The sequence below is a fragment of the Armigeres subalbatus genome, chromosome 3 (assembly GCF_024139115.2).
Source record: "Armigeres subalbatus isolate Guangzhou_Male chromosome 3, GZ_Asu_2, whole genome shotgun sequence".
NCBI classification, from domain to species: domain Eukaryota; kingdom Metazoa; phylum Arthropoda; class Insecta; order Diptera; family Culicidae; genus Armigeres; species Armigeres subalbatus.
Genome location: NC_085141.1, coordinates 355,073,153 through 355,097,122, shown reverse-complemented (window position 1 = coordinate 355,097,122; position 23,970 = coordinate 355,073,153). Strand labels below are relative to the sequence as shown.

General features: G+C 36.5%; 1 protein-coding gene across 2 annotated transcripts in view; it reads left to right on the top strand.

Annotated features, from left to right (window-relative positions):
- The first annotated feature begins 12,268 nt into the window (after nt 1-12,268).
- The window catches only part of LOC134226119 (unconventional myosin IC), a 146,748-nt gene continuing 135,046 nt past the window's right edge, over nt 12,269-23,970 (top strand). Inside the window, exon 1 of one of the 2 annotated variants that reach the window (XM_062706688.1) lies at nt 12,269-12,403. The gene's annotated coding sequence lies outside the window, so the exon portion shown is untranslated. The remainder of the gene's footprint in view (nt 12,404-23,970) is intronic. The other variant, XM_062706689.1, reaches the window with a different exon arrangement.

Below are 23,970 nucleotides of genomic sequence, written 5' to 3'. Positions count from 1 at the left end.
ATTTGTACCCACTGATCCCGTTACGATCTTTGCAAGGACCCGTGCCATCGTTTTACGTTGGACCCGTTTGCGGAAGTAAAATTCCGACAAGCGGTGGTAATCCTGCAGGGACACCGTTCTGGGAAAAAACCTCTTAGAAGGTCACGTCTCCACGCTCAGCCATGAGCATTAATAAAAACAAGAGGAAGGGGGAATCTCTGAATTCTCCACTTCCTTCAAAGAAACAAGGTTTCAAGACCGTCCTGCCAAAGCGCGGAAAAAATAGAAGGAAGCTGGAGAATTCAGATATTCCTTCTAACTCTAATATTGGAAATAATTCTTCTCCAATCGAACTGAGCAATCAGTTCAATTTGATTAATGATGAAATTGAGCAAATCGAATATACCTCTAGCCCAGGTGATTCGATTCATGCGAAAAAGCAAAGGATTCCGCCAATTGTGGTATCTGTTGCCGAGTTTTCTGGCTTCCGGAATGAGATTTTGAGTAACCTTCAGGGGATCAAGGTTTCATTTCAGATTGCTAGGAAGGGTGACTGCCGCGTTTTGCCGGGATCCTTTGACGATCGCAAACGTCTTCTTCAGTATTTAACTGAGAAGCGCCATAAATTCTTCACATACGACGACAAAACTGAGCGATTGTTCAAAGTCGTTTTGAAAGGTCTCCCCAGTGATGACAAATCACTGGATGAGATTAAAATTGAAATTTCTCAATTACTTGGATTTTCACCAATCCAAGTAATTAAGATGAAAAAGAAATCCCACTCCGGTACTTCCCAGAGGGGCATTTCTCAAGAATATTATTTAGTTCATTTTAACAAAAGTGAACTAAATAATATGAAAAGTTTGGAAAAGGCCTGTATTATGTCTCATGTCCCTTTTACATGGGAACATTTCCGCAGGCCTGGGGGAAATTTCCAAAACCCCACCCAGTGCCGTAAGTGCCAAAAGTGGAGTCATGGAACCAAACATTGTCACATGGATGCTAAATGCATGATTTGTGGTGGAACCTCTCACGCCAAGGACGCATGTCCTGTGAGAGAAGATTCCAATAAATTTAAATGTGCAAATTGTGGGGGCAATCATAAATCCAATTTCTGGGAATGCCCTTCACGCAAAAAAGTTTTGAATTCCCGTGCAAAATTGATGACGGGAAATTCCAATCGGATGCCAGATTCGACGGGTAGAAATTTTTCAAACGCTCAAATTTCGAAACCAGTTACCAGGTCGAGCAATTCATACCCACCACAATTCACAAACAAATATTGCCGCTCGTCAACGGGTAGCAAGCACTTCAGTAAATTCCAATTTTTCGAATGTACCTACGTATGCAAACATCGCTGCTGGTAGACAAAATTTCTCTTCTCAAAATGAGATTTATACCCATGTCCCAACGGAAAATAATGGTCATGTTGCCGATTCAGGTAGCATGACTGCTTCCGATTTTGATTTTTTAACTGAACAATTGCATCACATGATTGATGCAATGTTCAAAGCAAATACTCATACCAGAAGCTGTTCAGGTTGGTATAAAGTACACACAAAAATTGTTATCGGACTCCGTTTTAATGGATCTAAATAATTGTGTGAAAGTTCTAAATTGGAATGCCCGCTCTCTAAAGGGTAAGGAAGATGAATTATTCAACTTCCTTTCAGTTCATAATGTGCATATTGCCATTATAACTGAAACGTATTTAAAACCAGGACTCTCCATTAAAAGAGATCCAAACTATTTTATCTACAGAAATGATCGTCTTGACAGCGCCTGTGGTGGGGTCGCCATCGTCATTAATAGACGTATCAAACATAAATTATTTTCTTCGTTTGAAACCAAAGTTTTTGAAACCTTGGGAGTTTCTGTTGAAACAAATTTTGGACAATTTTCCTTCATTGCAGCCTATTTGCCTTTTCAATGCAATGGGCAGCAAAAGAGTTTGTTGAAAGCTGATCTTCAAATTCTGACTCGCAACAAATCAAAATTCTTCGTAATTGGTGACTTCAATGCCAAACACCGTTCATGGAATAATGCTCAAAGCAATTCCAACGGCAAAATTTTATTTGAAGATTGTTCTGCGGGATATTATACTATTCAATATCCCAATGGCCCTACTTGTTTTTCTTCCAGTCGAAATCCTTCTACAATTGATTTAGTTTTAACGGATTCAAGTCAGCTGTGTGGCCAATTGGTAACTCATGCTGACTTTGACTCTGATCACCTTCCTGTGACATTTGAAATCTCACAAGAAGCCATTTACAATCCAATCGGCTCTACTTTTAATTATCATAGAGCTGATTGGGATTTATATAAAACATATATCGATAGGAATTTTGATGTTAATATTCCTTTGGATACCAAAAGTGATATTGACAATGCGCTCGTATCTTTGACAAATTTAATTGTCGAAGCCAGAGGCATTGCAATTCCTAAATGTGAAATTAAATTCAACTCCATTATTATTGACGACGATCTTCAGCTACTGATCCGTCTTAAAAATGTGAGGCGAAGGCAATACCAAAGAACTCGCGATCCCGCGTTGAAAGTTATTTGGCGAGATTTGCAAAATGAAATTAAAAAACGTTTCGCTATTCTGAGAAATACCAACTTTGAGAATAATGTCTCGAAGTTGGATCCCAGTTCGAAACCCTTTTGGAAATTAACGAAAATTCTTAAAAAACCTCAAAAGCCAATTCCAGCGGTTAAAGAGGGAAATAAAATTTTATTAACAAATGGCGAAAAGGCTCAAAAACTTGCTCAGCAGTTCGAGAGTGCCCATAATTTTAGTCTAGGTCTCACTAGTCCAATTGAGGATCAGGTTACACGAAGCTTCGAAGATATTCTCAACCAAGATAATGTTTTTGACCCTTCGTTGGGAACTAATTTGGATGAAGTGAGATCTATTACTAGAAAATTTAAAAATATGAAAGCCCCGGGTGATGATGGTATTTTCTACATACTTATCAAAAAACTTCCTGAGAGTTCGTTATCCTTTTTGGTTAATTTATTTAACAAATGTTTTCAATTGGCATACTTCCCAGATAAATGGAAAAACGCCAAAGTTATTCCAATTTTGAAGCCGGACAAAAATCTAGCTGAAGCTTCTAGTTATCGCCCAATCAGTTTGCTTTCTTCAATAAGCAAACTGTTTGAAAAGATTATTTTAAATAGAATGATGGTTCATATTAATGACAATTCTATTTTTGCTGATGAGCAATTTGGTTTTCGCCATGGGCATTCAACCACTCATCAGTTATTAAGAGTTACGAATTTAATTCGGCTCAACAAATCTGAAGGATATTCGACTGGAGTTGCTCTTCTTGATATAGAGAAAGCATTTGACAGTGTTTGGCATGAAGGTTTGATTGTAAAATTGATGAATTTTAATTTTCCTCTGTACATTATTAAACTGATCCAAAATTATTTATCAGATCGCTCACTGCAGGTAAACTATAAGAATTCTAAATCTGATAGATTACCTGTAAGAGCTGGTGTTACCCAAGGCAGCATACTGGGGCCCATTTTGTATAACATTTTTACTTCTGACTTACCTAATTTACCACCAGGGTGTCAAAAATCTTTGTTCGCAGATGACACAGGTCTCTCAGCCAAAGGGCGTAGCCTTCGTGTCATTTGTAGTAGATTGCAAAAAAGTTTGGATATTTTCTCCACTTACTTGCAAAAATGGAAAATTTCCCCGAATGCTTCCAAAACTCAGCTTATAATTTTCCCACATAAGCCGAGAGCTTCTTATTTGAAACCTTCTAGCAGACATATTGTCACTGTGAATGGGGTTCCAATTAATTGGTCTAGCGAAGCTAAATATTTAGGACTTCTGCTAGATCAAAAATTAACTTTTAAAAATCACATTGAAGGCCTTCAAGCCAAATGTAACAAATATATTAAGTGTCTATATCCACTTATAAACAGAAAATCAAAACTTTGTCTTATGAACAAACTTTTGATTTACAAACAAATTTTTAGACCTGCCATGTTGTATGCTGTGCCAATATGGACTAGTTGCTGCAATGCCAGAAAAAAGGCACTCCAGAGGATTCAAAATAAAATTTTAAAAATGATTCTGAAGTTGCCTCCGTGGTATAGTACCAATGAACTTCATAGAATTTCTAATATTGAGACATTGCAACAAATGTCCAACAAAATAATTTCCAATTTTAGACAAAAATCGTTGCAATCTTCTATTGCAACGATTAGTTCCTTGTACCCTTAGTATAAATTAGGTTAAGTTTAGTTTAAGTAGAAAACATTGTAATTCCTACATGGTTCAATTCAACCAGAGGAAATATTCTAACTGCCAGAGGCAATTGAAATGTATTGATAATAACTAAAAACGTAACATAGCAAATAAGGATGATAGTGTTAAGAAAACACGGAACACCTAGTCTAAGAGATGAATGCATGTATTAGATAATTAGCAAATAAAATTAGTTAAAAAAAAAAAAAGCTGACTCATTGAATCGCAGATATTTTTCGAAAACGTGAATACGTCTACATAATGAAAATTAAATCTTTAACATAAAATACCGATGAATTAACCCTCTACAGAAAAATACGAAACATTGTCTTGACCGACTTTCACAGCATATAATTGCTGAGATTGAAAGTAAGAATTTACTGTCAGTGGATATGGTATAGAATAAACATAGAATTGTTTATAGAAGAATAGAAGTTTTTAAGCAAGTTTGCCGTCCATGTCCAAAAGATTTATCTCCTTTGCATCAGAGAATTTAGAGATTTCATCTTCATTTTGCAGATTCTAGATCTTGTTCAAGCATAAGGTCTGCAGTGTCCTGACGAGATTTTTCTTAAAGTTCTTCTTCTGAAGCATGTCGTATTCCTAATCCATATAGTACTCAAAGATCTGTGATATTTGAAACATGTCGCTCTGCATTCTCAAAGACACCATTGCATTATTCCGGCTCTTCCTAAACGGTTTAGTTTTGCTTTGCACAATTCAGTGTGGATATGGGGCCCTCCTTAGCCGTGCGGTAAGACGCGCGGCTACAAAGCAAGACCATGCTGAGGGTGGCTGGGTTCGATTCCCGGTGTCGGTCTAGGCAATTTTCGGATTGGAAATTGTCTCGACTTCCCTAGGCATAAAAGTATCATCGTGTTAGCCTCATGATATACGAATGCAAAAATGGTAACCTGGCTTAGAAACCTCGCAGTTAATAACTGTGGAAGTACTTAATGAACACTAAGCTGCGAGGCGGCTCTGTCCCAGTGTGGGGATGTAATGCCAATATTAGAAGAAGAAGAAGATGGGGAAATGAAAAGGATTTTGGTTTGTTTATTGGAAGAGGACACTACCTCCATCAATTTAAAAAAAAAACAAAGTTTTATTATGAGAACGAAGAACAAATATTAGTAGAAATGTAATTAATTAGTACCTTAGATTTAGTTAACAAAACTCAAAACCCGTAAAAACACTTTCTGGGAAATTCGGGAAACTTATGTTCATATCCCGGGAATCGGGAATCCCGGGAAATGAAAATCCTTCCCGAGAATGGAAGCCTTACTGCAGAATGATTTTAAGTACTTCGAATATCCGGATTGGACATATCCAAATCGTAAATCATGCACAATGCACATGGTCTCTAAGGTCAGTGTCTGGAAATTTATGAGCTGACGAATATTTTGGGTATATAATACCCAGGTTTTTTTACACGGTTTGATATAGTCGTTGCAGACCTTCAGCATCAATGTAGCAATGAGTTAATCCCACAAAAAAATTCACAAAAATCAAAGAAAGTTCAGATTAACCGAGAAATTAATGAAATCCAGCCGCGTAAAAAAACCTGGGTGTATAAACATGTGCTTTTGGCTGAGCATAAAAAAAATCCATCAGGGCAGCCGATTGAAGCGATTTGGATAGGAAGAGTGGGTTTGCCAACTTCCTATTGTTAACATCTCGTGGATATAGGGCGGGCTTTTCTTTCCATTTATTGGGCCAATCTGGGAGACGAGGGCTAGATTATAATATTGCATGTACGAACTTTGGATTCGCAAAAATGTCTCTGCATCCATCTCATTTTTGGCCCTTCATACAGAAGTTTGATGAAATACAAACAATTGTATGATCAAATCGTTTGTCAGATATGGCCAGTGCTATCAGCAGGTGCCTTGCTACAATAGATGGTAGTACCACCATCATCATCATCATCATCATAAACATGTGAATTTGGCTAAGAAATTCCTGAGATATTGCTTCCTGATATAAATGCTGAAATATATGACCTGAACACCGTTAGTGTAAGTTTTTGGGAGCTCTTCAGGGCCGTCGTAGGTCAACGTTCAGGAACCTAGCTTTCCACGAATTAGGAAAAGTCGAGAAATATCGGACCTATTTAAAAGTGTGATTCGGGTGATATTTACTCGAACACTGTAGGAAAGTGCATATCTATCGAATTCAAACTCATATTATCGCTAAATCTTTTTCATACATATTTTTGTGGCTATATTGTTTTATTCTTTTCACTTGGATAAAACTGCTTATTACAGAATAATATTCACATTGTAAAGATAACATTACAAACGTTTTGAATATCTCATCTATTTGTAGATGAAAATTTAGCAAATAATATGTTTGTTTGGTTTGAAGCAGATTTTTTTTTGTTTATTGGGCTCATTTGTTTAATACTAGACCTGTGCGCCGATTGAAAATTTATCGGCGGCGGCGTCACGCCGTTGGTGGCGTGGGTCGGCGTGAGCTTATTTCAAGCAAAAGAAATTTTCCGAAATTCTTCCACAAATTCCTCCGTAAAATTCACCAGGAAGTGCTCTGAAAGCTGCTTCAGGAATTGGCTCGAAAGTTTCTCCAGAAATTCCTCCGGAAGTTCCTCCAGAAATTCTATGAAAGTGCCTCCATGAATTTTTCTGGTATTTCCTTGAAATATTCATCAGGAATACCTTCGAAAGTTCCTATATGAAAGCTTCATGATGTTTTCTCAGGAAAGTGTGTGTGTACAAACTAACCCCCACTACCTGGCAGTGATGTTATGGAAGAAAGCTGTCTGTTGAAACAGTCAGATTTAATCCGGGAGTTAGATAGTGCTAGCTCTACTGCAGCTCCAGTGATCCATTTCAGAGTGCCTGGTATTTCATGTACACTCCGAGGTCACTATCACTAACAGTAAGCCCCGCTTGGTTTATCAAATGGATAAAGGAATCATAATCAAACTTCCGGATTCATAATATATTTATTATATTTTAAATCCAGCGCGCATTTAATTTTATTCATTAGGGTGGGTGTACCAATTGTCGCCATACATAAGAACAACTATTACAAAAAAATAAGTAAAAGGCATGTGGGTGGACTTTATATATCAAGCGAAAGGTTTTACTTCCTGCTCTTTAGAACAGCTGTGAAAACCACAATAAAATTTGTTATTATCCACAAAATTATTTAATCCATAATAGGAACGCATGCACCAGTTGTGGCACTATTCTTAATTTTGGTTCCTTATTTGGCAAATCCCATTGTTTTCTTATGGGATTGGCCAAATTGGGACCACTAGTGCGACAACTGGTGCAAAGGACGTCAAAAACTAAGCAAAATCAAATTTTACAATTATGCTTTGCTTGTTTTGGAGGAAATCAAGGTGTTATCGTATCATATGAATATGATTTAACGATATGAACTTGGTTTGCGGTGATTTGCCAGTTGACATATTAAGCACTAGTGCGACAACTGGTGCAATAGCCACAACTGGTACATCTAGCCTATAGATATATTTTAAATAGTTCAGAAAAATATATTTAGCTCTTTTAGTGGAATGTATTCAACCGTCTAAGACGAATTAAGTACTGTCAATTTAATTCCACCAGTTAATTTTCGTTATCTTTGCAGATACGTATTTCGACCACAACTGTGTGGTCATCTTCAGTGTCTCGTACTTGACTCGACTTCGAGTCAAGTACGAGATACTGAAGACGACCACACAGTTGTGGTCGAAATACGTATCTGCAAAGATAACGAAAATTAACTGGTGGAATTAAATGGACAGTACTTAATTCGTCTTAGACGGTTTAAATAGTTGTTGTATCTTACCATTTAGATGTTCCTCACTTTTATTTACTGGTCATGATGTCTCAGGAAATCCCCGAAAAATCCTGTAACTTCATAAATAATTACTCATAGAATTTCTCCTGAAATTCTCTAAGGGAGTTCCTTCAAGACTCCTTCAAGAACACTTCATAATTTATTTCGAAAATTCAACAGAATGTACCACGATGACTCTTCAGATATTTTATTTGAATTCCTTTCGAAATTCACATGTAATTCAACCAAACCCACCTCCCGGGAGTTCTTCCGGAAAATTGTCCAGGAGTTCTTGAAGAACTTCCTATGGAAGTTAAATTGCAAAATCTAGATCTATAAAATGGGGCCTTCCTTAGCCGTGCGGTAAGATTCGCGGCTACAAAGCAAGACCATGCTGAAGGTGGCTGGGTTCGATTCCCTGTCCGGTCTAGCAAATTTTATCGACTACCCTGGGCATAAAATTATCACCGTGTTAGCATAATATACGAACGCATGAATGGTAACTTGGCTGAGAAAACTCGGGGGATGTAATGCCAATAATAAGAAGAAGATCTTGAAAATCTTACGCGCATTCCTCTGGGAATTCTTGGATTCTTCCGAAAAGTCGTTCACTAATAAATTATTCTGGAAATTGATTCTCCGGAAATTTGTTTAAGAATTCTTCCGACAAACTTTCTAAGAACTCCTTTACAAATTCCTCCAAGAATCTCTCCGGCCATTCCCACGAAAACTTCTCCAGAATATCTCCAAGAATTCGCCCAGAAAACCTTACAAGATTTTTCCGGGAAATTCCCTCGAAAACTCCTCCGAAATATCATAAGGAAAATACTCCGGAAATTCTCCTGCATTTTCTTCAGAGACTTCTTTAGAAATTCTTCAAGAATTCTCTCAAAAATACCTTCAAAAATATCCGCGAAAATTCCTTCAAGAACACTTCCACAAATATGCTCCGGAAATTTTCTCTTCCATGAAGAATTCACGACGGAATTTTCGTAGGAATATCAGAAGGAGTTCAAATGATCAATGCATGAACTATTTCTTGAAGAAATTTGCAAAGGAATTCCTGGTTTGAAACTCAGAAGAAATTTGTATAAAAAAAATCTTGAATTTATTTCGTGTGGATTTCTCGATGGACTCAGAGGAAAAAAATCGAAGGAATTTCTAAAAGAGTTTCTGTAGAAATTCTAGAAGTAGAACAGAATTTCAAAAAGATTGTCGAGTTTTCAAACAACAAAGAAGTTCCAGGAGTAATTCCATGAATTCCTGAAGAACAATTTCCTTATTTTCTAAGTACCGCCATCGGGGGTGACAATGGGTCTGGGGGGTGAGAATGGGTCATCGCTCTCACCGGCAGTCTGGAGGTCGTAGAGCAATATCGTCCAAAAAGGTCTCTTATATTTTAGTCTTCTTGCCCTAAAATACATTCAATTTATTCTACAAGTATTCTAAGTAGTTGAAACAGTGACCCATTCTCACCCCCATTTGACCCATTGTCACCCCCGACGACGGTAATTCAATGTCAGATGAATTTTGTTTAAACAAATATTGTTTTGTTTGACCGAGCAAAGGTTGTACAACAAGGGATCTAGTGATTCCTAAACAAAAAATCAAGCTGAATAAGCTTCTTTTTTAGCTGAGAAATCCTATTTTTAATTAAACAAGCCAGCAGGGTCCAGCTAGGTTTTTATTCGAAAAGAGAATAAATACTGAATAATTGTAAAGAATATAAATGTCATATGAACTTGGCTGAAAATATGTATTTCCGCCAGGAGCTAGATAAATCTAGTCTTAATAGTAAAAGTGCCATCGGCGTGGTAAAAAAATATTCGGTGGCGTGGTCAATTTTTACATTTTGATGGTGGCGGTTGCGTGAGAAAATCGTTAGCTGGGGCGGCGTGGCGCGGCGTCAGCGTCGCACAGGTCTATTTAATACTAAACTCTGCGCAGCTGTTTGTTTTTAATTAAAATTTTACAATTCAATATTTCATTATACATCGACGAAAGAAGAAACAAAATTGGCAAATCTCATGGATTTGTCAGATATTTATCCCGAAGACTATTCATCGATTTTTTTTATAGTTTCCGTTGGAAATTATTATAAATTTAAAAATTACTTAATATTGAATTTCTACTTGAAATTCTTTAAAATTTGCACAGAAAATTCTTTTGAATTTCCATTCACATTTTCATAAATTTAAGCAAGGAATATTTCAAAAAAAAAATTAGGAAGAAATCAAAAGTGTGCTGTTCTGTCACAGCTAAAACGCCGCTATGTTGATAAAAATATCAACGAACGCCGCCGTCGAAGCTTTTAAGATTGGCGCAAAACCCAATGCGAAGTGATATAAGACAAAATATGCAGTGATTTGATATACAAATCCAAAGTTTGGATTCCAAACCAGAAGCATTAAAATCAGTATTCAGAATTAAATAAAAAAGGGAAAAAATCTGCTTGTGATATTTAAGGTAGAAATCATTGGCAATTGGTTCTACCGTTACATGTTATTTTGTTCGTAAAATTGAGTTATTTTTCATTGTCGCCAAGTGCTGATTGGCCGACCCTACCCCGACCATACAATTTGCATATGGGTTACTGTTCCACTGCACTTCATCCCTCAGCTAACGAAGGAATGAAAATAAATTTTATCTGCTTCTTATTTTTTTAAATTTTTCTGCAGTGAGCACACATGTTAGCAAAAAAGTGACGATATTGACGCCGTTTTTTTTCTTTCGTGATAAGATGAATAAATGTTCGGTGAGATGGAAATGGTCACTGTTCCTCTGAATGTCGCAGAATTTTGATATATGAAATTGTGACAATTAATCCAGAAATAGAACCACAAGGCCATCATTATTGCACTTTTAGTAGTTTAAAAATATCCTAGTTATCATTAAAACTAAAGTTTCTATTAGCTGGCTGATCACGATCACGTATATGTATTAAATGCTCCGGTTGGGTAAAATGCGTCACAACCTTTTCTTGGTTGATAACCGAATTATTATTTTTTTCAAAATCGTAAGCGGCTGAAGCCAAAAACAGTTGTACGCCAAACGAAAAAACTTAGTCAAAAAATATTGAAAATAAAAAAATAAAATGTTATTTTGACTCTTTCCGACGCAATTTCCACCTTTACGTCCTCAATGCTTTTTCTTTGGATTACAAAAAAAACTTTCTCCTGCAGTCACTGGGGATGACACTAATCTTGTGCTCAAGTATATGAGTCAAAAGTATGACAATTTTTGTTAAAAATATTGGAATATCAAAGTATCATTTTGGGTGACGCATATTGCTCAGCATCGTTTATTTTGGATGAAAATTCTCAATTTTGGAATAAAATTGTTTTGTTGTAATATTGTTGGTTTTACATGAAAATTTTTGGACCATTTAATGACTGATATGTTAGATTACTGACAGACACTTCGAAAATACATGTTGCCCAGGGGGTGCATATTGACCATATTTCCCTTACCTTCAAATATGTTGACAAGTCTTCAATTGCCTTCTCAGAATTAAATGTCTTCAAATTAGGCGTCTTTTGATTAATTTGGTATTGTTTTTATTGTGTTGACTAAGAACTCTCGGATGCCTGTCATGTTTCTCAGGAAGATCCTCAAAAATCCTGAAACTCCAATGCGTTTCTCGTAAGTTAGTAAAGATTTATAAAGTTTTGTCGGAATTCCTATTACTCCGGACTGAACCATCGGCTTATGGGAGACCAGTAACAGGACTCCAATGGATTTGAATTTAAATTTTGGATGTAGGTACATAATCTATTTCATTATTTTGAAATTTGACTTACCTCACAGGTGAGTGGGTTTCAACTGTCTTCTTGAGAAACATGTCTGCACTCGTGACCTCGCTCTTCCCAACATTAGTGAGATAAAAATGTTCATTCAAACTTCGAACCAAGCAAGCGCATGTCGGCAGCATAAACATAAACTCACTCTCAGTCTCAGTTCGCGGTTACTCCAAATCTCACACCGGTTGGTCGGCCCGTTGCGTCGGTACGCCGTTCGGTGCTCAGTTGGGTGCTTGCTTGCTAGACACCGGTAGACAATGTGCATAGAAGTGCTGCGGATGACTCAGGTTGATCCCCGATCGGTCTCTGGTCCCTCCGCCGCGAGTGCAAACCGTCTCGCTTTTCGTTAAAGGTATAATCGTCGTCGTCGTCGTCCGTGCTTACGAAAGCAACACGCGCAACGGTCCGTCGTTCGACGCCAGTCTTGTCCGCAGTGGCAAACTTGCCAGTCCAGTTCGCGCGGGTCTTCTATAACGTTAAGAAGTTTTTCGGTTGGTTGCTTGTTTTGGATTTTCTCCTGAGGGACGGACCGTGCGCGCATTTACACACGGTAATGAGAAAGATCTTGCAGCATCTTTTTTTTTGTTGCAGGGATGGGATGGACCAATGGCGAAAAAGTTTGAAGTGCACAATGATTGGTGATTTCCAGTAATGAGAAGACTGAAATGTGATGCGAGTTATGATACATATTTTAGATCCTGAATAGTCTATTTACATTATTTATATTTGTGTGATAGACAGACATTGGAAGTTCTTTTTTAGTGGAAAACTGTTGTGTAATAGTCAGAAGAATAAAATTGAATGACGATCAATGAACGGTGGACATGTAGTGCCTGGAAGAACATAAAACTGTTTGTTGCTCGGGTTCGGTTTCAACGTCAATAACAGTGACAGTTACTGCATATATGTAAGAGGACGATGTGTTGAATAGCGACGACGGTTGTTGAATAGCGCTGGACCTACATATAGTAGTTTCACTTTCATTATATTTTTTCAGTTTCACGAATTTGTGATAGTTATAGAACAGGGTCTCCAATCAGCCACGTAAGCAAACAAAATGATTTCTAATCTGAAGAAAACGCGTTGAAAGAATAACCCAAGTTTTATCAAGAACGAAACCACGAAGTCCTTTCAAAAATTCAAGAGAGGTTGCAGGTTTGCCAACGATATTCGGGATTTGGGATAATTAGCTTCAATATTCTTTAATTTGAATAATGCTCTGAAATTTAACTTGCATGAACATTGATAATTGAATTAAAAAAATAAGAAACATGTCTATTTGGTTTTCACCCCCAACTGTGTACGATAGGACGAATATGGAAGGTATGATACGAAAACCCGAAGCAGTAGTCATGTTTATGGAAATTTTTACTGGTAATTGCGCTAGAAATACGCACTTTTTCTTCTGTAACATTCGAACGTGACGTGAAACTGGATTCGAAACTAGCCCTGGTTTTCAATGTTTTATTTTTCTTTTCGCTGAGTTGAGATTTTCTTCACCCGGCGGGTTTTGGATTTGGCATGGTGTGTTTATGGAAGTGATTCCGATCTTGTTTAACTATGGTGTTGTGAATTCGTTTGTTTTTTACAATGATGGAAGTGTTGTTTTTTTTCCCTCACGAAAATGTGCACCGTTTCAGTTTTGCCGGTATAGTTTAACCAGGTTGAAGATCTGCCCGAGATGTGGTGGACTTTTATTAGTGTGAAAAAATGTGCAGTTCCTGGTTTTATGAGCGTTCGTACGATCTGCGCACGGTGCACATCTATTTGCGCGTGGAGTTCAAATGGACTGCATCAGGGGCTGTAAAGAAATGCCAGCACAGCTGAACAGCGTTCATATGGTGCGCTGCTACTTTCTGGCCATCGATCTTTGAACCGTCATTAGTGGCCATCATTATCGAATTTGTGTACGCTGCTGCATTGCAGAAATAAATGGAATAACTTTCCGGTGATCATGACCTTACTAGACAAAAGTCTGGTAAATCCTGCCTTGTTTAGATTATTTTGCGGATAGATGTAATTTAAAAATTGACGAATCTCTTTTTATGTCAATATTTGATTTTATTGAAAGTTGATCTCTAGTTAGTTTATTACATGAGGGGGTAGAACCAAAAGGAAGTAATTGACAATTACCTTGCTTTATGGAAACAATCTGCAAAGATTTAAATGTGTTGTCGCTCCATACAAATTATATGGCATGTTAAAAAAAATAATAATGTTCCATCATTATATTTAAGCTCGCAAAGCAAAGATATATCAAATTTTACCAAAATATCACTCACACCTCTATGCCTCTACCCTCATGTATGGTACATAGAATTATGCAGTGGAACTGTTCACATTTCCATCTTACTGAACTTATGTTCATCCTATTTAAAAAAATACATATCGTCATATGCTAACATATGCTAACATGCGTACTCACTACTAAAAGAATCACAAAAATGAAAATCAAATCAAGTTTCTTTTCTTTGCTTTGTTTTTGCTTGGTTGAGTATAGGAGCTATGAGATGAAGACCAGTTGCAGTACCATACATGCATGAGGTAACATACAACCGATGAAGGAGTGAACATATGATTTCATTTCAAGGGTTTTAATTTTATTTTATGCCAACTTAAGGTCAATGCTGATGTTCACATCAGATTGAAATTATAATTTGTTTTACGTTGTGTAGCAAACATTAGACCGGAGTTCAAATAAGGGAACTGTTTCTCTTTCCATCTCACTATAACTATAATGTACCTGTTAGGAGCGTTTCTTCCGTTGTGTAGCTCGTGGAACAGAGAGTTCATTATCCTCTCCACTAGAATATTGGTCACACTTATCAGCAGACAGAGCGGCCTATCTGTACACAACTACTGCATTATCAGTTCATTGATTTTTGTTTGAATACTTCAATCATCCCTCACGAAATTCATGGACAAAAGTGACCTGAAATATTTTGTGTCTTATGCTTTAGATTGCTTATGTCACCCCTGTCATCAAGTCATCGAGTATCTATTTGTAAGCTCAATTTTCCAATCTTTTCCATTTTGTAGAGGCTAATATATTTCTACGCAAAATTAATTGAGTAAAGTTCTTCGCAATTTACTAAATTGTGGCCTGTTATTTGCCTTCAGTCTAACAGGCATCCCAAATTGTGAAAAAATAGCACTCAATTCTTGTATGTTGTGAATTCCTACCTGTAAAAATAATAACATGTAAATAAATGAACTAGATCCTAAATGATGCTTGTATATGAACTGTCACAAAAAATTGTCCGTACAGTGATGCCTCGAATATAAAACCATTTATAAAACCGGCGTCAGAGCTCAGAAATTCCTTTGGAAATTCGTCACGAAAGCTTGAAAATTCAAAGAAGAAATTCTAAGTTTCTTCGGAAATTTCTTTTAGGAATTTCTTTAGAAATTCTTTTAGGATTTTTTTCAGAAAATCTTTTAGGAATTTCTTTAGAAATTCTTTTACAAATTTCTTTGGAAATTACTTTAGAAATTGCTTTGAAATCCACTGGAATTTGGAAATTCCTTTAAGAATTTATTCAAAAGTTGATTTCATAATTTCTACGAAATATGTTTTAGGAAATCCTTCAGAAGTTTTTTGAGAACTCCTCCCGGAATTCACTTCAGGAATAATTTAGTAAATTACGCCAGGAATTCCTTCTCACATTCGTCTAGAGCAGCGGTTCTCAACCTTTAGTGTTTTTGTATACAATGAGGTTCCCCATATTTTAATAAGCGTAACTCATAAGATTATCTTGAAAGAGTGCCTTCGAACATATTGAAAAAAGACTTTTGAGCATCTTGAAATGACGTTTCTGAATCTTTTGAAAGCAGGCTTCCAAGTCTCTTGAAAGAATAATTCCGAGCCCCTCAAAAGGGAGTTTCCGAGGCTCTCAAAAGGAGGCTTCAGGGCCACATGAAAGGGGACTTTCGAGCCTCTTGAAAGGAGGCTTTGAGGATCTTGAAATGACGTTGCTGAGCCGTTTGAAAGTAGACTTCTTGAAAGAAGATTTCCCAGTCACACGAAAGGAAAATTCCGAGCCACTGGAAAGCTGGCTTCCGAGCCTCTTGGAACTGGGCTTCCGACCCTTTTGAAAAGAAGCTTCCAAGCCACTCGTGATGGTTGGCTAAAAGGATTCCGAGCCCCTCGAACGGAGAATTCTGAGCCTCTTAAAAGGGGGCTTCCAAGCCTCATGGAAAAAATCTTTCCAGTCTCTGTTAATGAGGCTTTGGTCAACTTGAAATGACATTTCTGAGCCTTTTGAAGCTGGTCGAAGGAAGAATTCCGAGCCCGAGGAAGTTTTCGATCCACTTGAAAGGGGACTTCCGAGCCTCTTGAAAGAGAGCTTCTGAGCCTTTTGAAATGAGGCTTCCAACCCTTTTAAAAAGAGGCTTCCGAACCACTTGAAAGGGGGCTGGCTGAAACCTCTTGAAAGGAGGCATTAACCATTTTAAAGTGGCTTTGCTGTGCCTTTCGTAAATAGACTTCCAAGCTTCTTGAACGAAGAATTCCGATCCTCTCGTTTGGGTTTCCGAGCCACTTGAAAGTGGGCTTCCGGGGGCTTTCGGGGAAAGAGGGCTTCAAAGATGGCTTGTGACCTTTTTAAAAAAGGTGTAGCTGAGCCTCTTGAATGAGGGCTTCTTATCTGTTTTGAAAGGGGGCTTCCAAAAAGAGGCTTCCGAACCACTTCAAAGGAGGCTGACTGAAAGAAGAATTCCCAGTCTACACTAAACATGTATCATGCAACGTAAGATGCTAAAGTGGAGGCGATATAGGTACATGTTAGGGAAGGGAAGTATCTATATCGCCTCCACTTTAGCATCTTTTGCGGCATCATATATAATCTTGTGTTGACTGGGGAACCCAGTGCTTCCGACCAACCGACCAACCAACAAGAAGGTTTCGGAGTCTTTTGAAAGTGGGCGTCTGAGCCTCTTGAAAAGGGTGCTTCCGAACCTCCTGCAACTGGTTCTCCGACCTATTTGAAAATAGGCTTCCGAACCACTTGAAATGACGTTGCTTATCCTTTTAAAAATAGAATTTCATGCTTCTGGAAGGTAGAATTCGGACCCCCTTTAAAGGAAGTTTCCGAGCCACTTGAAAAGGAGGCTTCCGAGTCTCTCGAAGGTAGGCTTCTGAGCCTCTTGAAAGGGGGCTTCCGAGTCTTTGATAAGAGGCTTCCAACTCTCTTGAAAAGGGGGCTTTCGAGTCTCCTGAAAGATTGCTTCAGACCCTTTCGAAAAGAGGCTTACGAACCACTTGAAAGGGGGCTGGCTGAAAGAAGAATTCTGAGCCCCTTAATAGGAGGTTTCCAAGTCTCTTGAAGGGGTCTTAGAAGGAGACTGTTAAACCGCGTCGAAGAGGATTCCAACAGATTTTTTTGGAAAACTCCTTTATCCTAACCTTTAAATTTGTTATTTTAATTATTTTGGCTTCCAAGAGTTTTTTTTTTAGAAAAAGCCTTTATGCCAAGGCTTCTGAACCTTCAAATTTAATATTTTAGTTAAGAAGTATACTCTTAACATATTTCATAATTTTGTTTCGATTAAAGAGATTGTTTTTGAAGATTTTTTTTTGATCTTCTGTTCCGCAGGCCTTTATACACTGTGTTGGCTGTGGTGGACATGATTCGATATGTTTTGATTTACTAATTGCTATGCATATTATGTACAGTACAAAGTCTTGGAATGTAATTTTATACAATTATTAAAACTTTACCTATAGTTTTTTATTGGAACTGTAATATGTCCGCCATTACGCATTTTCGTCCGAGGTACCCCCTGGGGTCAGCGAAGGTACCCCCGGGGGTACATGTACCCCAGGTTGAGAACCGCTGGTCTAGAGAATACTTTGTAAATTTCGTTCTACTTAATTATTTCAGAAAATTTAAGAAAAAATCTTGGAATTCACTTGCAATTTCTCTTGGGAATTCCTTCAGAATTACAACCAGGCTTGTAAAATGTCATCTGCATGTCATTTGACTAATTTGCTCTTAACTTTCTTTAGAAGCAAAATTTCTTCCATAATTTTGAATGTACTCATAACGCTTGAGTAGGGTTATATTTTTGTCCAAGGGTACATTGCTCTAAGTATAACATCAAAGGCTGGAGAGTGAAAACTCTTCAAAATGTCACGTGTCATTTGACATAATGTCATTTGAATGACATTTTGCCTCCCACGCCCCAGATTACATATTTACAGCAAAGTCTCGTTAAACAAAGTTGTAGGCCCATTTAACCGCTATAAGTTCGTCATACAACATGAATTGATAGCTACCTTCTGAAACAAGTTCTGGGAAAATTATACAAACGAATGCAAATGACATTTTACAACACTGAATTACAACCAAGATTTTTTTTTCAAAAATTCATTCAAGATTTTCTTCGAACATTCCTCCAGTAATTTATTTGGAAATTCCTTGAGACCTCCAGATATTCCTTTATAAATTCTTTCGGAAATCTCTTCAGAAATTCATACAGAAATTCTGTTGGGAATCATTCAAAAATTACTTCAAGAGTTCCTTCGGAAATTTCATATGGAAATTCCTTTGATAGTTTCTTCAAAAACTCATCCGAAAATTATTTTAGAATTTTCTATTTCATTCTTTTATAAATTTCCGGAAAAAATCTTCCAACTGAAAAAAAATCCAAAAATAACTCTAAATTCTAGGAAAATCAGTTTTTTAGAATAATTTTCAATAGGGGTAATGACGGCTTTGGCAGGTTTTGTTCTATTATTGGCAGGGGGTTTTTTATGACTGATTATGCTCAAATTTGGCCCAAACATTCTTTGCATATCAAAGAATATTGTGGCCAAATTTCATAAAATTCGGTCGACAAAAACCCCCCTGCCAATAATAGAACAAAATCTGCCAAAACCGTCTGTTCCCCTATATGATTAAATTTTAAGAGAAATATTCGATTTGGTGGTTCACGTACCCCATCGTGTCCCAGCTTAACTCCGCCATTGATTATAAAAATTGGCGGAGAACCAATTTTTGTAAACCAATTTTGGTGTATTTAATTTTAGAGAAAATATTTAATTTGGTGGGTCACGTGCCCCATCGTGCCCCAGCTTAACTCCGCCAGTGATTATAAAAATTGGCGGAAAATCAGTTTTTTTTCAGAACAATTTTGGCGTTCACAATTAAATGTTGTAGGAAATATTTGATTTGGTGCCCCCGCCAGTGCGTGTGACCTCGAACATTCTGTTCAAGGATTCCAAAGATTTTCAGTGGTGTTAAAGTTTGAAGATTGAGGAGTATGCTGGAGCGTTGATTTGACATTGCACAGTAATCGTTCTTTGACGAGATTGGAAGAAAGTTTTGAACCGTTGCTTCCGGACAAATTAAAAATTGAATCAACGACACAATTAAACGTCGCTTGCTGTTATCCTTCAAATTGTCCAAATGAATGAAACGATCCATAGTACTATTTGATGAACTTTTGGTTTTTGTTTTGTTGCTGTTTGCACTAAAAACAACGAGAAACAACGAAAAACTACGAATTACACCGTAGCAATGCTAATGCTAATGTTGCTGTTTGCACTAAAAACACCCCGAGGCATTCCACGGGGGCATGTCAGTCGATCCTGAGCGACCATTTCGAAAATATTTGAAACTCTGCACAGTTTTTCAATTTCATCTAAATCGTCATTTTTCGATATCAAATCTTCATATTGAGTCACGACTAACTTTTCAAAAGGGTGTATGTGAAAATGGTTCAAAAATATTTAAAAAGCTGCACAGCAAAAACGGAATGTTCGATTGTTATGATTTTTTCAGCAAAGTTAGACAACTAAATGGTGATTCTTAAGAAAATGTGCACAGTAAAAAAATTTTTTTTGCCTTTAAGAATATCATTTTGTCACAAAACTCAAATATCTCAAAACCCTATCTTTTTTCGAACGTAATTTTTTAGGAAAACGGTCCATTATATTAGCTATCTACCATAAAAATTTGGTGATGGTAAACTAATAAACAAAAAGTTATGACATTTCAAACATTTCACAATTTTCACATTTAGTAAAAAAATTTTTTTCTGTGTAAGTTGTTTCGAGAATTGCAGTTTGATGCAGATTTTATTGTTAAGGGACGTGATTTAAAACAAGTTGTTTTCATGATATTTTGATTTAATTATTCATAGCATCTATAAGAAACTTAGACACGATCCAGTGTTGTGATCAAAAGTATTGATAGTGTCATAATTTTCATTGCACGTGACTGGCGAAAAATTCTTTTTAATAGTGTTGAAACCTGTTGATAATAACGTTGATAGAAACATATCAGAAATGTTATTTTTAAGACAAAAGCTGCAAAATCAAAGATTTATATACACGTGTACGTCTATAGTTTACCTGCAAAAATATACCTCTTAGAGAATAGACTTTATGATCGGGAGGAAACGGGTATCTTCAACAACAACAAATGCATGATAGGTACATACCATGACAATGCTCACGAAAAAGCAAAAAAATTACTACTACTAAGGTTGTTAAAGATCTTATAGTAATTTTTTTCTTCAGTCAAGCAAATGACACCAAACTAGTCAGTAAAAATTTCAAAGTGATTTTGTTTATTGAAATATTACGAACAACATGAGTAGCCGCTTTCTCAACTGTTGTAGGCCGTTTGATGGAAAAAAGTGTTCAAAAGAGTTACGCAATCTCACCGAAAGCACCATAGATAAACTGAAAGCGACTGGTTATGCTCCAATGTCCACATTGAATACAAATTTACGCATTTGCACGTCCTGCCGTCTAAACGTTGACAAAAGAGCAATCTGTATATCATCGGTTGAGCAGAGCGCAGGAAGTTCGAAAACGACAGCAACTGAGGAATTGCCAGATGTATCGACAACAACTGAGGAATTACCAGAAGTATTAAGTGCTGAGAGCCTTGCCACCGTACCATCAGCGAAATCTGTTTCAACAAATCAATCGGAAGATGAGTGTATCCAAAAGGTCAACATCGAACGCTTTAACGAGGGCATAGCTGGGATAAAAGTGACTCCGATTAAATGGAGTAAGATGGACTACGTTTATTACCCGGAGAAAAATACCGTGAAATAAACGAAGCTGTACGAAGAAACCTCTTCAAATTAGGACCTGATGATGTGGAAAATACAGACTACGATGAGGTAATTATAAATATGAAGGAAAGGTTCTCGAATGCAGCCACGACAAGGAAAGAAAATTATTGATTTTGTCGATGCTGCCAAGTTCGTGGTCTCTTCAGGATGCCATTGATGAGTGCAACACCAATAGACATACAGTAAAAGAGGCAAAACAATTGAAGACTAACTGTCTTTCAACCAAAAATACTAGGTCTAGTACTGCATTAACAGATGAGACAAAAGAAATAGTAGGCAATATGTTGAAGATGATGAAGGAAGTCGAGCTAAGCCTGGTCATAAAGATTAGGGATCAGTAAAAAAGATGGAAAGCGTCAAGCAATCCAAAAACGATTAATGATGACGACTTTGAAAGAAGCGTACACACGCTTCAAGGAAATTCACGATAATATTAAAATAGGTTTTCCTCATTTGCAAGCCTTCGGCCAAGGCAATGTAAGCTTCTTTCCAATTCAGGAACACATAATGTGTGTGCACAACCCATGAGAATATTAATCTTATTTTACATAGTTTGAAAAGAATCAATTTAACAAAGGATATTAAAATGTTAACTGGTAGTCTTGTGAAAATACAACATCAAATTGCTATCTACGATCTTGTTCGGATTGTCCAGATTCTTCATCATTGGAAAATACTTTATTCGCTGAATTTGAAGAAAAATATATTGATCAGTTATCATTTGAGCAATGGGTGACCACGGATAGGTGTGACATAGAAACTATTGTAAAACCTGTAGATGAGTTTGTGTCATATTTTTGCTTGAAATTAGAAAGTTTAATCCCTCACGATTTCATTAAAACAGAACAATCCAGCTTTTTAAAAAATACGAAAAATACATTACACAGATAGAAAAATCCACTGAAATTTACGCTAAATATCATGCACATAAATGGAACGCCATTATTAGCGTAAACCCACACAAAATATAGCCTAAATGTATACAATATTTGACGTGATTCGTCAATATTGCATACAAGTTGTAAGCAATCTTGTTTGGAAGAGGACCATTTCAGCGTAGAATAGCGTAAATTCCCGCGAGTCAAGTTTTACGCGCTGTTTATTTTTCATATTTTTTTTTCTGTGTACAAAATGGTGAATTTTTAGTCATTTGTGATTTTTCTGAAAATTACAGCTTTGTATTGCAAGATGAAGTGCAGTCCCATCACTGGAACGTACAACAAGCTACAATTCATCCATTCGTTATTTATTTTAATGGAAGTACGCAAATTGAACACTTAAGTTTTATTATAATTTCCGAAGATTTAAGACACGATTCAGTATCCGTAAACTTGTTCATTGAAAAAATGATTAACTTTTACGCGTTGATAAGCATAAAGAAGTCAAAAGATATATATCATGTCTGATGGAGCTGCGTGGCAGTACAAACATCGTAAGAATTTTTGGAGCCTATGTCAATTTAAATCAATGTACGGAATTGATGCAGAATGGCATTTTTTGCTACATCACATGGCAAAGGTCCTTGTGATGCTATTGGAGGAACAATAAAGCGCATGGCCACAAGAGCAAGTTTAGCCAAAGAACGTGAGCATCCAATTAAAACTGCGAAAGAACTTTTGATTGGGCAAATCGTAGAAAAGAAAAAGATTTAACCAAATTATCATTTTGTTTTACTACTACTGAAGAGTACGAAATAAAGGCTTCAGAGCTCAGCGAGCAATTTAATAATGCGAAAATGATCCAAGGAACCCAAAATTTCACTGTTTCATTCCATTGTCGGAAAATAAAATTAAAGCAAAACTATACTCAAACTGTGCTGATAATAATTCAAAAGCGTTCGATATTTTAAAAAATTGAATAAAAATAAATAAAAAATAAGTATTAATAAACTGTTTTCATGATATCATAACCCATACCAAAATTCAAACCCAAAACTCTTAGAGTTTCTATAACAACATTGTGTAACTGCCACATTTAATTTAATACTTAGGATAATATTAATTCATTTTTATTTATTTATACATATAATATTTATACATATAATATACATAATATCGATGAATACATAAATATGGAATATCATACAAACAACTTGTTTAACTCACGCAAGGCCCTTAACAATAAAATCAGCATCAAACTGCGATTCCTGAAAAAAATACACGGAAATTTTTTTGTTTACTAAATGTGAAAATTGTGAAATATTTGAAATGTTATATTACTTTTTTGTTTATCAGTTTTCTTATCACCAATTTTTTATGGTAGATAGCTAATACAATGGACCGTTTACCCTAAAAAAATTACGGTCGTAAAAGATAGGGGTTTGAGATATTTGAGTTTTGTGACAAAAATGATATTTTTAAAGGCAAAAAATTTTTTTTTTACTGTGCACATTTTCTTAAGAATCACCATTTAGTTGTCTAACTTTGCTGAAAAATCATAACAATCGAACATTCCGTTTTTGCTGTGCAGCTTTTTAAATATTTTTGAACCATTTTCACATACACCCTTTTGAAAAGTTAGTCGTGACTCAATATGAAGATTTGATATCGAAAAATGACGATTTAGATGAAATTGAAAAACTGTGCAAAGTTTCAACTCAATAGAAAATCATGAATTAAAAATTTTCTTAAATTTTGATGCTGTTGCTTGGAATCGCTCCCCAACCCATAACATGACCCCCACTATGCTTATAAGTCGGTCGCATTTTTTGTTTGATTCCGGTAGTTGGTTTGCGCCATGCCCTGACCAGTATGATGGTTCCGAAAAAAAAATAAATTTTCTCTCGTGCATGAAAATAACATTCTAGGGGAACGGTTCGCCACTTCAACTCATAGCTCCTATTTCCATCCCATCAAAAACAAAGCAATGGAAAGGAATTTGGTTTGTTTATTATTTTTGTGATTTTTTTCAGCAGTGAGCACGCATGTTGACAAAAAGAAGCGACGAATTTGGTGCCGTATTTCTTTGTTTAGCGATGAGATGGATATATGTACAGTGAGATGGAAATCGGAACAGTTCCCCTACTAG